Genomic DNA, 10,707 nt, shown 5'->3' on the forward strand with positions numbered 1-10,707 from the left:
GCATCAAGATGAGAACGTCTCTTGTTCTAACACTTAATATAGTTTGGGGCACATGGTAAGCAATAATCACTTTTTAAGTTGATCCAAGTGTTCGACCTTTCTTAATTATTCTAGTTCCACTATTTACTTGTTCTAAGATTTGTCCTCCTCCCCCATTTTAATATCTCTTAAGGTCGCACTTACCTTGCACTTGAGGATATATCTTAGTTTAACTGACAGCATTTCTCTTTCTTAGTCGAACATAAACTATAGTGCATCTTACCCTTGATGAAAGCTAGGATGCAATTAAATATTATGGTTACGATTCTGATACTTGAAATCCTCCGGTAGCTCCCTGTGCCCCTTCAGTGTAGTACCTCACCTCCTCGGCATAGTATACAAACCATCCCAGCCCCAGTGTTAACCCCGCGGCTCAGCCTCCATCCGCAGTGATGCTGTGAGATCAGCTGTCAGTTGTCATGAACTTGCTGTAGTTTCTTGAATGCACTGCGCCTACGACTGGCACTTTGAAACTTGACACACTCATCCTCATTCTTTGCTTTGCCCTTGTCTATCACCTCCCCTGAAAATCTGTTCCTAAGTGGCTTTTCCCAGCTCCAACCTACCCTTGGCAGTCTTTTATCTCCCTGTGGTAAAGCCTGTCACACTGAACCGTGGACATGCCCGTTGTCCCCCTGAGAAGAGAAAAGAGACAGTGAGGTCCCCCCAGAATTTGCACCTTTAGTGCAGAGCCCCATGCCTGGCTTGCAGGAAATGCCAGATCATGAAGACAAACGGAGATCATCCTCTGGCTAAAACCAGCTCTTCTTTACCTACCGCAGGATCTGGATCAATAAAGAGCAGCCAGTTATTATTGCTGTTTTTCTAGGGAATTTTTCCCCATATATTTCCCAGGTCTTTACTCTTTTTATAGCACTTTAATTCAGGCTTCAACCACTTACTAGTCAGATCAGGTGAAATCATTTTCCTTCCCATACCCTTGATGTATTTCACTCCTAGTAATTCACTCTTTAAAGATATTATTTACCCATTTGACAGATCACAAGTAGCTAGATAGGCAGGCAGAGAGAGAGGGGGATGCAGGCTCCCCGCTGAGCAGAGAGCCAGATGTGGGGCTCCATCCCAGGACCCTGAAATCATGACCTGAGCCGAAGGCAGAGGCCTAAACCACTGAGCCCCCCAGAAGCCCCATATCTGGCAAATTTTAATCAACGTGGATTTGCTGCATCAAATAGTTCCTTCTTATTCAAATATAAATATATAAATATATTGACAAGTCACACGCATGTCTTAGGAGAATGTCATACCTTTAGCAGCAAACTTGAAATCTTGGCCATTGGTTTTGATTTTTGTTTTGGTTTGATTTGGTTCGGTATTTGTAATGTTAAAAATCCCTCCAGCCCTTGGCTCTGTCTGACCTGATTGCTTTCAGCTGTTTCTGCAACAAAGTCATCCCAGCAGGGAAAACTCTCATTGTTTACATTGGCGCCCCCTTCTGAACACTTGGTTTATAAAAAGCTTTTTTTTTTTTTTCCTTTGGTTATGGTAAATGTGGGACAACAATGAGGTATTTTATTTTATTTTTTTTTAAAGATTATTTATTTATTTATTTGACAGAGAGAAATCACAAGTAGGCAGAGAGGCAGGCAGAGAGAGAGAGAGAGAGGGAAGCAGGCTCCCTGCTGAGCAGAGAGCCCGATGCGGGCCTCGATCCCAGGACCCTGAGATCATGACCTGAGCCGAAGGCAGCGGCTTAATCCACTGAGCCACCCAGGCGCCCCAACAATGAGGTATTTTAAAGAGGTGAACCACAGATAAATTTCTCTAAGGGTGGGGTGAGGGTTACTCAAAAAGGAACTTGACAAGGCTTTTAAAGATATCCACAGTCATTATAACATAACGTGACTGATTGTTACCGTGTTCTTAACTGGGCAAACACTTGTTGGCTTCCAAGATAGACTAACATAGTTGAGATGGTTCTAGTGGCCTTCTAGCAAAGGGTCTCATGAGGGAGGGATTCTAGCTACTGGCTGCGCAAGGCATGAGGCCTGTTAATGATTCTCTTTTTTCCTCTGCAGAATGGGTCTTTCTACATTCCAGGTCCTTTCTACCCCAATAAATAATGCGGCGATTCTCTCAGTGAGTTGTACTTTTGGTTTAAGCAGCCAACTGTCTCTTAAAAAGGACTTTTGTTTAAAGTCCTTTAAAAAAAAAGTCCTTTCAAAAAAAATTTTTTTTTTTTATTTTCTAATCACATATGTTTACTCTGAATCTGGAACTTTGTCATTTTGACCTTCTCTGCTGATTAAAATATTCTTCATCATTAGCACCTACTGCTCTCCTCTCCTGGTGGTCTCTCCGGAAGGGGTCTTCTCTAGCTCTTCTAGCAGGAGATGGGCTCTTCCCATCTACCCGTGTTGCCAGACTTACCTTACCTATCCTGCAGGGTCAGGACGGCCAGGCCTTTTATCTGTTGTTCTCTTCTGAGTGGTTAGTTTTTCATAGATACCGTGCTTTGCTTTTGTCAGGATTTACTCTGGACTTTCAAAACCCTTTTCTAGTGCCTCTGAAGCCTAGGAAACAGTCCTGATGAGAGAACCATGAACTCGAACAGATCATGTTTATCCTGAATGTTCTGATCAAAATAAAAAATACATTTCTGAGGAGCCTCAAGATCTCTGAGAACGGAAGTTTCACCAACTCTGTCATGTAGGGGCATCAATTCCGATTCTGTGTCCATTTTCTTCCTTTCCTAGCTAGTAATTCTCTACCTCAGAAAGCCCACTCTCAACCGTTTTCTCTCTCAAAGGCAGTTGCTCTTAGAGTCTGCACATGGCACATGGGGCCTGCTGGTCGTTGGCTACTGCCCTCTGTACCTTGGGTCTAGCAGCTGCGGGGCATCAAGATGAGAACGTCTCTTGTTCTAAGACTTAATATAGTTTGGGGCACATGGTAAGCAATAATCACTTTTTAAGTTGATCCAAGTGTTCGACCTTTCTTAATTATTCTAGTTCCACTATTTACTTGATCTAAGATTTGTGCTCCCCGCCCAAATTAATATGCCTTAAGGTGGCATTCACGTTGCACTTGAGGATATATCAGAGTTTAACTGAAAGCATTTCTCTTTCCTAGTCGAACATAAACTTTAGTGCATCTTATCCTTGATGAAAGCTAGGATGCAATTAAATACTCTATTATGGTTACGATTCTGATATTTGAAATCCTCCGGTAGTTCCCTGTGCCCCTACAGTGTAGTACCTCACCTCCTCGGCATAGTATACAAACCATCTCAGCCCCAGTATTAAACCCTGGGCTCAGCCTCCATCCCCAGGTGATGCTGTGAGATCAGCTGTCGTTTGTCATGAACTTGCTATAGTTTCCCGAGTGCACTGTGCTGCCTCCTGGCACTTTGAAACTTGACACTCTCATCCTCATTCTTTGCTTTGCCCTTGTCTATCACCTCCCCTGAGAATCAGTTCCTAAGTGGCTTTTCCCAGCTCCAACCTACACTTGGCAGTCTTTTATCTCCCTGTGGTAAAGCCTGTCTCACTGCACCATGGACATGCCCGTTGTCCCGCTGAGAAGAGAAAAGGGACAGTGAGGACCCCCAGCATTTGCAGCTCTAGTGCAGAGCCCCATGCCTGCCTTGCAAGAAATGCCAGATCATGAAGACAAACGGAGATCATCCTCTGGCTAAAACCAGCTCTTCTTTACCTACCGCAGGATCTGGATCAATAAAGAGCAGCCAGTTATTATTGCTGTTTTTCTAGGGATTTTTTCCCCATATATTTCCCAGGTCTTTACTCTTTTTATAGCACTTTAATGCAGGCTTCAACCACTTACTAGTCAGATCAGGTGAAATCATATTCCTTCCCAGTAATTCTTTTTTTAAAGAACTTATTTACCCATTTGACAGATCACAAGTAGGTAGAGAGGCAGGCAGAGAGAGAGGGGGAAGCAGGCTCCCCGCTTAGCAGAGAGTCTGATGTGGGGCTCCATCCCATGATCCTGAAATCATGACCTGAGCCGAAGGCAGAGGTCTAAACCACTGAGCCACCCAGGAGCCCCATATCTGGAAATTTTTAATCAACGTGGATTTGCTGCATCAAATAGTTCCTTCTTCTTCAAATATAAATATATAAATATATTGATCAAGTCACACGCATGTCTTAGGAGAATGTCATACCTTTAGTAGCAAACGTGCATCTTGGCCATTGTTTATGATTTTTGTTTTGGTTTGATTTGGTTCGGTATTTGTAATTTTAAAAATCCCTCCACCCTTGGCTCTGTCTGACCTGATTGCTTTCAGCTGTTTCTGCAACAAAGTTGTCCTGGCAGCGAAAACTCTCATTTTTTACAGTGGCGCCCCCTTCTGAACACTTTGTTAATAAAAAGATTTTTTTTTTTTTTTTTGGCTATGATAAATGTGGAACAACAATGAGGTATTTCAAGGAGGTGAACCACAGATAAATTTCTCTAAGGGTGGGGTGAGGGTTACTCAAAAAGGAACTTGACAAGGCTTTTAAAGATATTGATAGTCATTATAACATAACGTGACTGATTTTTACCGTGCTCTTATCTGGGCAAAAACTTGTTTGCTTCCAAGATAGACTAACATAGTTGAGATGTTTCTAGGGGCCTTCTAGCACAGGGAGGGTCTCATGAGGCAGCGATTCTAGCCAATGGCTGTGCAAGGCATGAGGCCTGTTAGTGATTCTCTTTTTTCCTTTGCAGAATGAGTCTTTCTACATTTCAGGTACTTTCTACCCCAAAAACAATGCGGCGATACTCTCAGTGAGTTGTACTTTTGGTTTAAGCAGCCAACTGTCTCTTAAAAAGGACTTTTGTTTAAAGTCCTTTAAAAAAAAAAAGTCCTTTCAAAAAAATCTTTTTTTTAATTTTTTATTTTTTAATCCCATAGGTTTTTTCTGATCCTGGAACTGTGTCATTTGACCTTCTCTGATGATAAAAATATTCTTCATCAGCAGCACCTACTGCTCTCCTCTCCTGGTGGTCTTCCGGAAGGGGTCTTCTCTAGCTCTTCTAGCAGGAGATGGGCACTTCCCCTCAACCCCTGTTGCCGGACTTACCTTACCTATCCTGCAGGGTCAGGTCGGCCTGGGCTTTTATCTGTTGTTCTCTTCTGAGTGGTTAGATTTCATAGATACCGTGCTTTGCTTTTGTCAGGATTTACTCTGGACTATCAAAACCCTTTTCTTGTGCCACTGATGCCTAAGAAACAGTCCTGATGAGAGAACCAGGAACTCGAACAGATCATATTTATCCTGAATGTTCCATCCAAAATGAAAAATACATTTCTGAGGAGCCTCAAGATCTCTGTGAAGGGAAGTTTCTCCAACTATGTCATGCAGGGGCATCAATTCCGATTCTGTGCCAATTTTCCTCCTTTCCCAGCTAATAATTCTCTACCTCAGAAAGCCCACTCTCAACCGTTTCCTCTCTCAAAGGCAGTTGCTCTTAGAGTCTGCACATGGCACTTGGGGCCTGCTGGGGGTTGGCTACTGCCCTCTGTACCTTGGGTCTAACAGCTGCGGGGCATCAAGATGAGAATATCTCTTGTTCTAAGACTTAATATAGATTGGGGCACATGGTGAGCAATAAACACTTATTTTGTTGATATAAGTGTTCGAACTTATTAAATTATTCTAGTTCCACAGTTTACTTGTTCTAAGATTTTTCCTCCCCCCCCCCTTTTATAATATCTCTTAAGGTGGCACTCACGTTGCACTTGAGGACATATCTTTGTTTAACTGACAGCATTTCTCTTTCTTAGTCGAACATAAACTATAGTGCATCTTACACTTGATGAAAGCTAGGATGCAATTAAATATAATATTATGGTTACAATTCTGATACTTGAAATCCTCCGGTAGCTCCCTGTGCCCCCACAGTGTAGTACCTCACCTCCTCGGCATAGTATACAAACCATCTCAGCCCCAGTGTTAACCCCTGGGCTCAGCCTCCATCCGCAGGTGATGCTGGGAGATCAGCTGTTGGTTGTCATGAACTTGCTGTAGTTTCCCGAATGCACTGTGCTGCCTCATGGCACTTTGAAACTTGACACTCTCATCCTCATTCTTTGCTTTGCCCTTGTCTATCACCTCCCCGGAAAATCAGTTCCTAAGTGGCTTTTCCCAGCTCCAACCTACACTTGGCAGTCTTTTATCTCCCTGTGGTAAAGCCTGTCACACTGCACCGTAGACATGCCCGTTGTCACGCTGAGAAGAGAAAAGGGACAGTGAGGTTCCCACAGCATTTGCAGCTCTAGTGCAGAGCCCCATGCCTGGCTTGCAAGAAATGCCAGATCATGAAGACAAACGGAGTTCATCCTCTGGCTAAAACCATCTCTTCTTTGCCTTCTTTGCCTGGATCATTAAAGAGCAGCCAGTTATTAATGCTGTTTTTCTATGGATTTTTTCCCCATATATTTCCCAGGTCTTTACTCTTTTTATAGCACTTTAATTCAGGCTTCAACCACTTCCTAGTCAGATCAGGTGAAATCATTTTCCTTCCCATACCCTCGATGTATTTCACTCCTAGTAATTCTTTTTTTAAAGATCTTATTTACCCATTTCACAGACAGATCACAAGTACGGAGAGAGACTGGCAGAGAGGGGGGTGATGCAGGCTCCCCGCTGAGCAGAGAGCCAGATGTGGCGCTCCATCCCAGGACCCTGAAATCATGACCTGAGACGAAGTCAGAGGCCTAAACCACTGAGCCACCCATGAACCCCACATCTGGTAATTTTTAATCAACGTGGATTTGCTGTACCAAATAATTCCTTCTTCTTAAAATATAAATATATAAATATATTGATCAAGTCACGCGCATGTCTGAGGAGAATGTCACACCTTCAGTAGCAAAATTGAAATCTTGGCCATTTGTATGATTTTTGTTTTGGATTGATTTGGTTCAGTTTTTGTAATTTTAAAAATCCCTCCAGTCCTTGGCTCTGTCTGACCTGATTGCTTTCAGCTTTTTCTGCAACAAATTTGTCCTGGCAGCGAAAACTCTCATTTTTTGCAGTGGCGCCCCCTTCTGAACACTTTGTTAATAAAAAGATTTTTTTTTTTTTTTTTTTTTTTTGGCTATGGTAAATGTGGAACAACAATGAGGTATTTCAAAGAGGTGAACCACAGATAAATTTCTTGAGGGTGGGATTAGGGTTACTAAAAAAGAAACTTGACAAGGCTTTTAAAGATATCGACAGTCATTATAACATAACGTGACTGTTTGTTACCGTGCTCTTAACTGGCAAAGACTTGTTTGCTTCCAAGATAGACTAACATAGTTGAGATGGTTCTAGCGGCCTTCTGGCACAGGGTCTAATGAGGCAGGGATTCTAGCCACTGGCTGTGCAAGGCATGAGGCCTGTTAGTGATTCTATTTTTTCCTCTGCAGATTGGGTCTTTCTGCATTCCAAGACACTTCTACCCCAATAAATAATGCGGCGATTCTCTCAGTGAGTTGTACTATTGGTTTAAACAGACAACTGTCTCTTAAAAAGGACTTTTTTAAAGTCCTTTAAAAAAAAAAGTCCTTTCAAAAAAATCTTTTTTTTAATTTTTTATTTTTTAATCCCATATGTTTTCTCTGATCCTGGAACTTTTTCATTTTGACCTTCTCTGCTGATTAAAATATTCTTCATCATCAGCACCTACTGCTCTCCTCTCCTGGTGGTCTCTCCGGAAGGGGTCTTCTCTAGCTCTTCTAGCAGGAGATGGGCACTACCCCTCTACCCCTGTTGCCAGACCAACCTTACCTATCCTGGAGGGTCAGGTCAGCCTGGCCTTTTATCTGTTGTTCTCTTCTGAGTGGTTAGTTTTTCATAGATCGGGCTTTGCCATTGTCAGGATTTACTCTGGACTATCAAAACCCTTTCTTTATGCCACTGAAGTCTAAGAAACTGTCCTGATGAGAGAAACAGAAACTCGAACAGATCATATTTATCCTGAATGTTCCGTCCTAAATGAAAAATACATTTCTGAGGAGTCTAAAGATCTCTGAGAAGGGAAGATTCACCAACTCTGTCATGTAGGGGCATCAATTCCGATTCTGTGTCAATTTTCCTCCTTTCCCAGCTAATAATTCTCTACCTCAGAAAGCCCACTCTCAACCGTTTCCTCTCTCAAAGGCAGTTGCTCTTACAGTCTGCACATGGCACTTGGGGCCTGCTGGGGGTTGGCTACTGCCCTCTGTACCTTGGGGCTAACAGCTGCGCGGCATCAAGATAAGAATGTCTCTTGTTCTAACACTTAATATAGTTTTGTGCACATGGGAAGCAATAATCACTTATTTTGTTGATCCAAGTATTGGACCTTTCTTAATTATTCTAGTACCACAGTTTACTTGTTCTAAGATTTGTCTCCCCCCCATTTTAATATCTCTTAAGGTGGCACTCACCTTGCACTTGAGGACATATCTTAGTTTAACTGACAGCATTTCTCTTTCTTAGTCGAACATAAACTATAGTGCATCTTACACTTGATGAAAGCTAGGATGCAATTAAATATAATATTATGGTTACAATTCTGATACTTGAAATCCTCCGGTAGCTCCCTGTGCCCCCACAGTGTAGTACCTCACCTCCTCGGCATAGTATACAAACCATCTCAGCCCCAGTGTTAACCCCAGGGCTCAGCCTCCATCCGCAGGTGATGCTGTGAGATCAGCTGTTAGTTGTCATGAACTTGCTGTAGTTTCCCGAATGCACTGTGCTGCCTCCTGGCACTTTGAAACTTGACACACTCATCCTCATTCTTCGCTTTGCCCTTGTCTATCACCTCCCCTGAAAATCTGTTCCTAAGTGGCTTTTCCCAGCTCCAACCTACACTTGGCAGTCTTTTATCTCCCTGCGGTAAAGCCTGTCTCACTGCACCATGGACATGCCCGTTGTCCCGCTGAGAAGAGAAAAGGGACAGTGAGGGCCCCCCAGCATTTGCAGCTCTAGTGCAGAGCCCCATGCCTGGCTTGCATGAAATGCCAGATCATGAAGACAAACGGAGTTCATCCTCTGGTTAAAACCAGCTCTTCTTTGCCTACCGCTGGATCTGGATCAATAAAGAGCAGCCAGTTATTATTGCTTTTTTTCTAGGGATTTTTTTCCCCATATATTTCTAAGGTCTTTACTCTTTTTATAGCACTTTAATTCAGGCTTCAACCACTTCCTAGTCTGATCAGGTGAAATCATTTTCCTTCCCATACCCTCGATGTATTTCACACCTAGTAATTCTTTTTTTAAAGATCTTATTTACCCATTTGACAGACAGATCACAAGTAGGTAGAGAGAATGACAGAGGGGGGGGTGATGCAGGCTCCCCGTTGAGCAGGGAGCCCGATGTGGCGCTCCATCCCGGGACCCTGAAATCATGACCTGAGCCGAAGGCAGAGGCCTAAAGCACTGAGCCACCCACGAGCCCCATATCTGGTAATTTTTAATCAACGTGGACTTGCTGCATCAAATAGTTCCTTCTTCTTCAAATATAAATATATAAATATATTGATCAAGTCACACGCATGTCTGAGGAGAATGTCATAACTTTAGTAGCAAACATGAAATCTTGGCCATTGATTTTTTTTTTTTTAAGATTTTATTTATTTATTTGACAGAGAGAAATCACAAGTAGATGGAGAGGCAGGCAGAGAGAGAGAGAGGGAAGCAGGCTCCCTGCTGAGCAGAGAGCCCGATGCAGGACTCGATCCCAGGACCGTGAGATCATGACCTGAGCCGAAGGCAGCGGCTTAACCCACTAAGCCACCCAGGTTCCCTTGGCCATTGGTTTTGATTTTTGTTTTGGTTTGATTTGGTTAGGTTTTTGTAATTTTAAAAATCCCTCCAGCCCTTGGCTCTGTCTGACCTGATTGCTTTCAGCTGTTTCTTCAGCAAGTTGTCCCGGCTGGGAAAACTCTCATTTTTTACAGTGGCGCCCCCTTCTGAACACTTTGTTAATAAAAAGATTTTTTTTTTTTTTTTTTTTTGGCTATGGTAAATGTGGAACAACAATGAGGTATTTCAAAGAGGTGAACCACAGATAAATTTCTCTAAGGGTGGGGTGAGGGTTACTCAAAAAGGAACTTACAAGCCTTTTAAAGATATCGACAATCATTATAACATAACGTGACTGTTTGTTACCGTGCTCTTAACTGGGCAAACACTTGTTGGCTTCCAAGAAAGACTAACATAGTTGAGATGGTTCTAGCGGCCTTCTAGCACAGGGTCTCATGAGGCAGGGATTATAGCCAATGGCTGTGCAAGTCATGAGGCCTGACAGTGATTCTATTTTTTCCTCTGCAGAATGGGTCTTTCTACATTCCAGGTCCTTTCTACCCCAATAAATAATGCAGCGATTCTCTCAGTGAGTTGTACTTTTGGTTTAAACAGCCAACTGTCTCTTAAAAAGGACTTTTGTTTAAAGTCCTTTAAAAAAAAAAAAGTCCTTTCAAAAAAAATCTTTTTTTTTTATTTTTTATGTTTTAATCCCATATGTTTACTCTGATCCTGGAACTTTGTCATTTTGATCTTCACTGCTGATTAAAATATTCTTCATCCAATCCCAAAAGAAAGTAAGGGCCAGATCCACCTCATGGAATACACCTGCTCTCCCTTAGATAGTGTGCTATTGCTTTAATAAACCTGCCTTGTGCTTTCACTTTGGGCATTGACCTCTAATTCTCACGTGCCAACA

This window comes from Mustela lutreola (assembly GCF_030435805.1).
Source record: "Mustela lutreola isolate mMusLut2 chromosome 4 unlocalized genomic scaffold, mMusLut2.pri SUPER_4_unloc_1, whole genome shotgun sequence".
NCBI lineage: Eukaryota > Metazoa > Chordata > Mammalia > Carnivora > Mustelidae > Mustela > Mustela lutreola.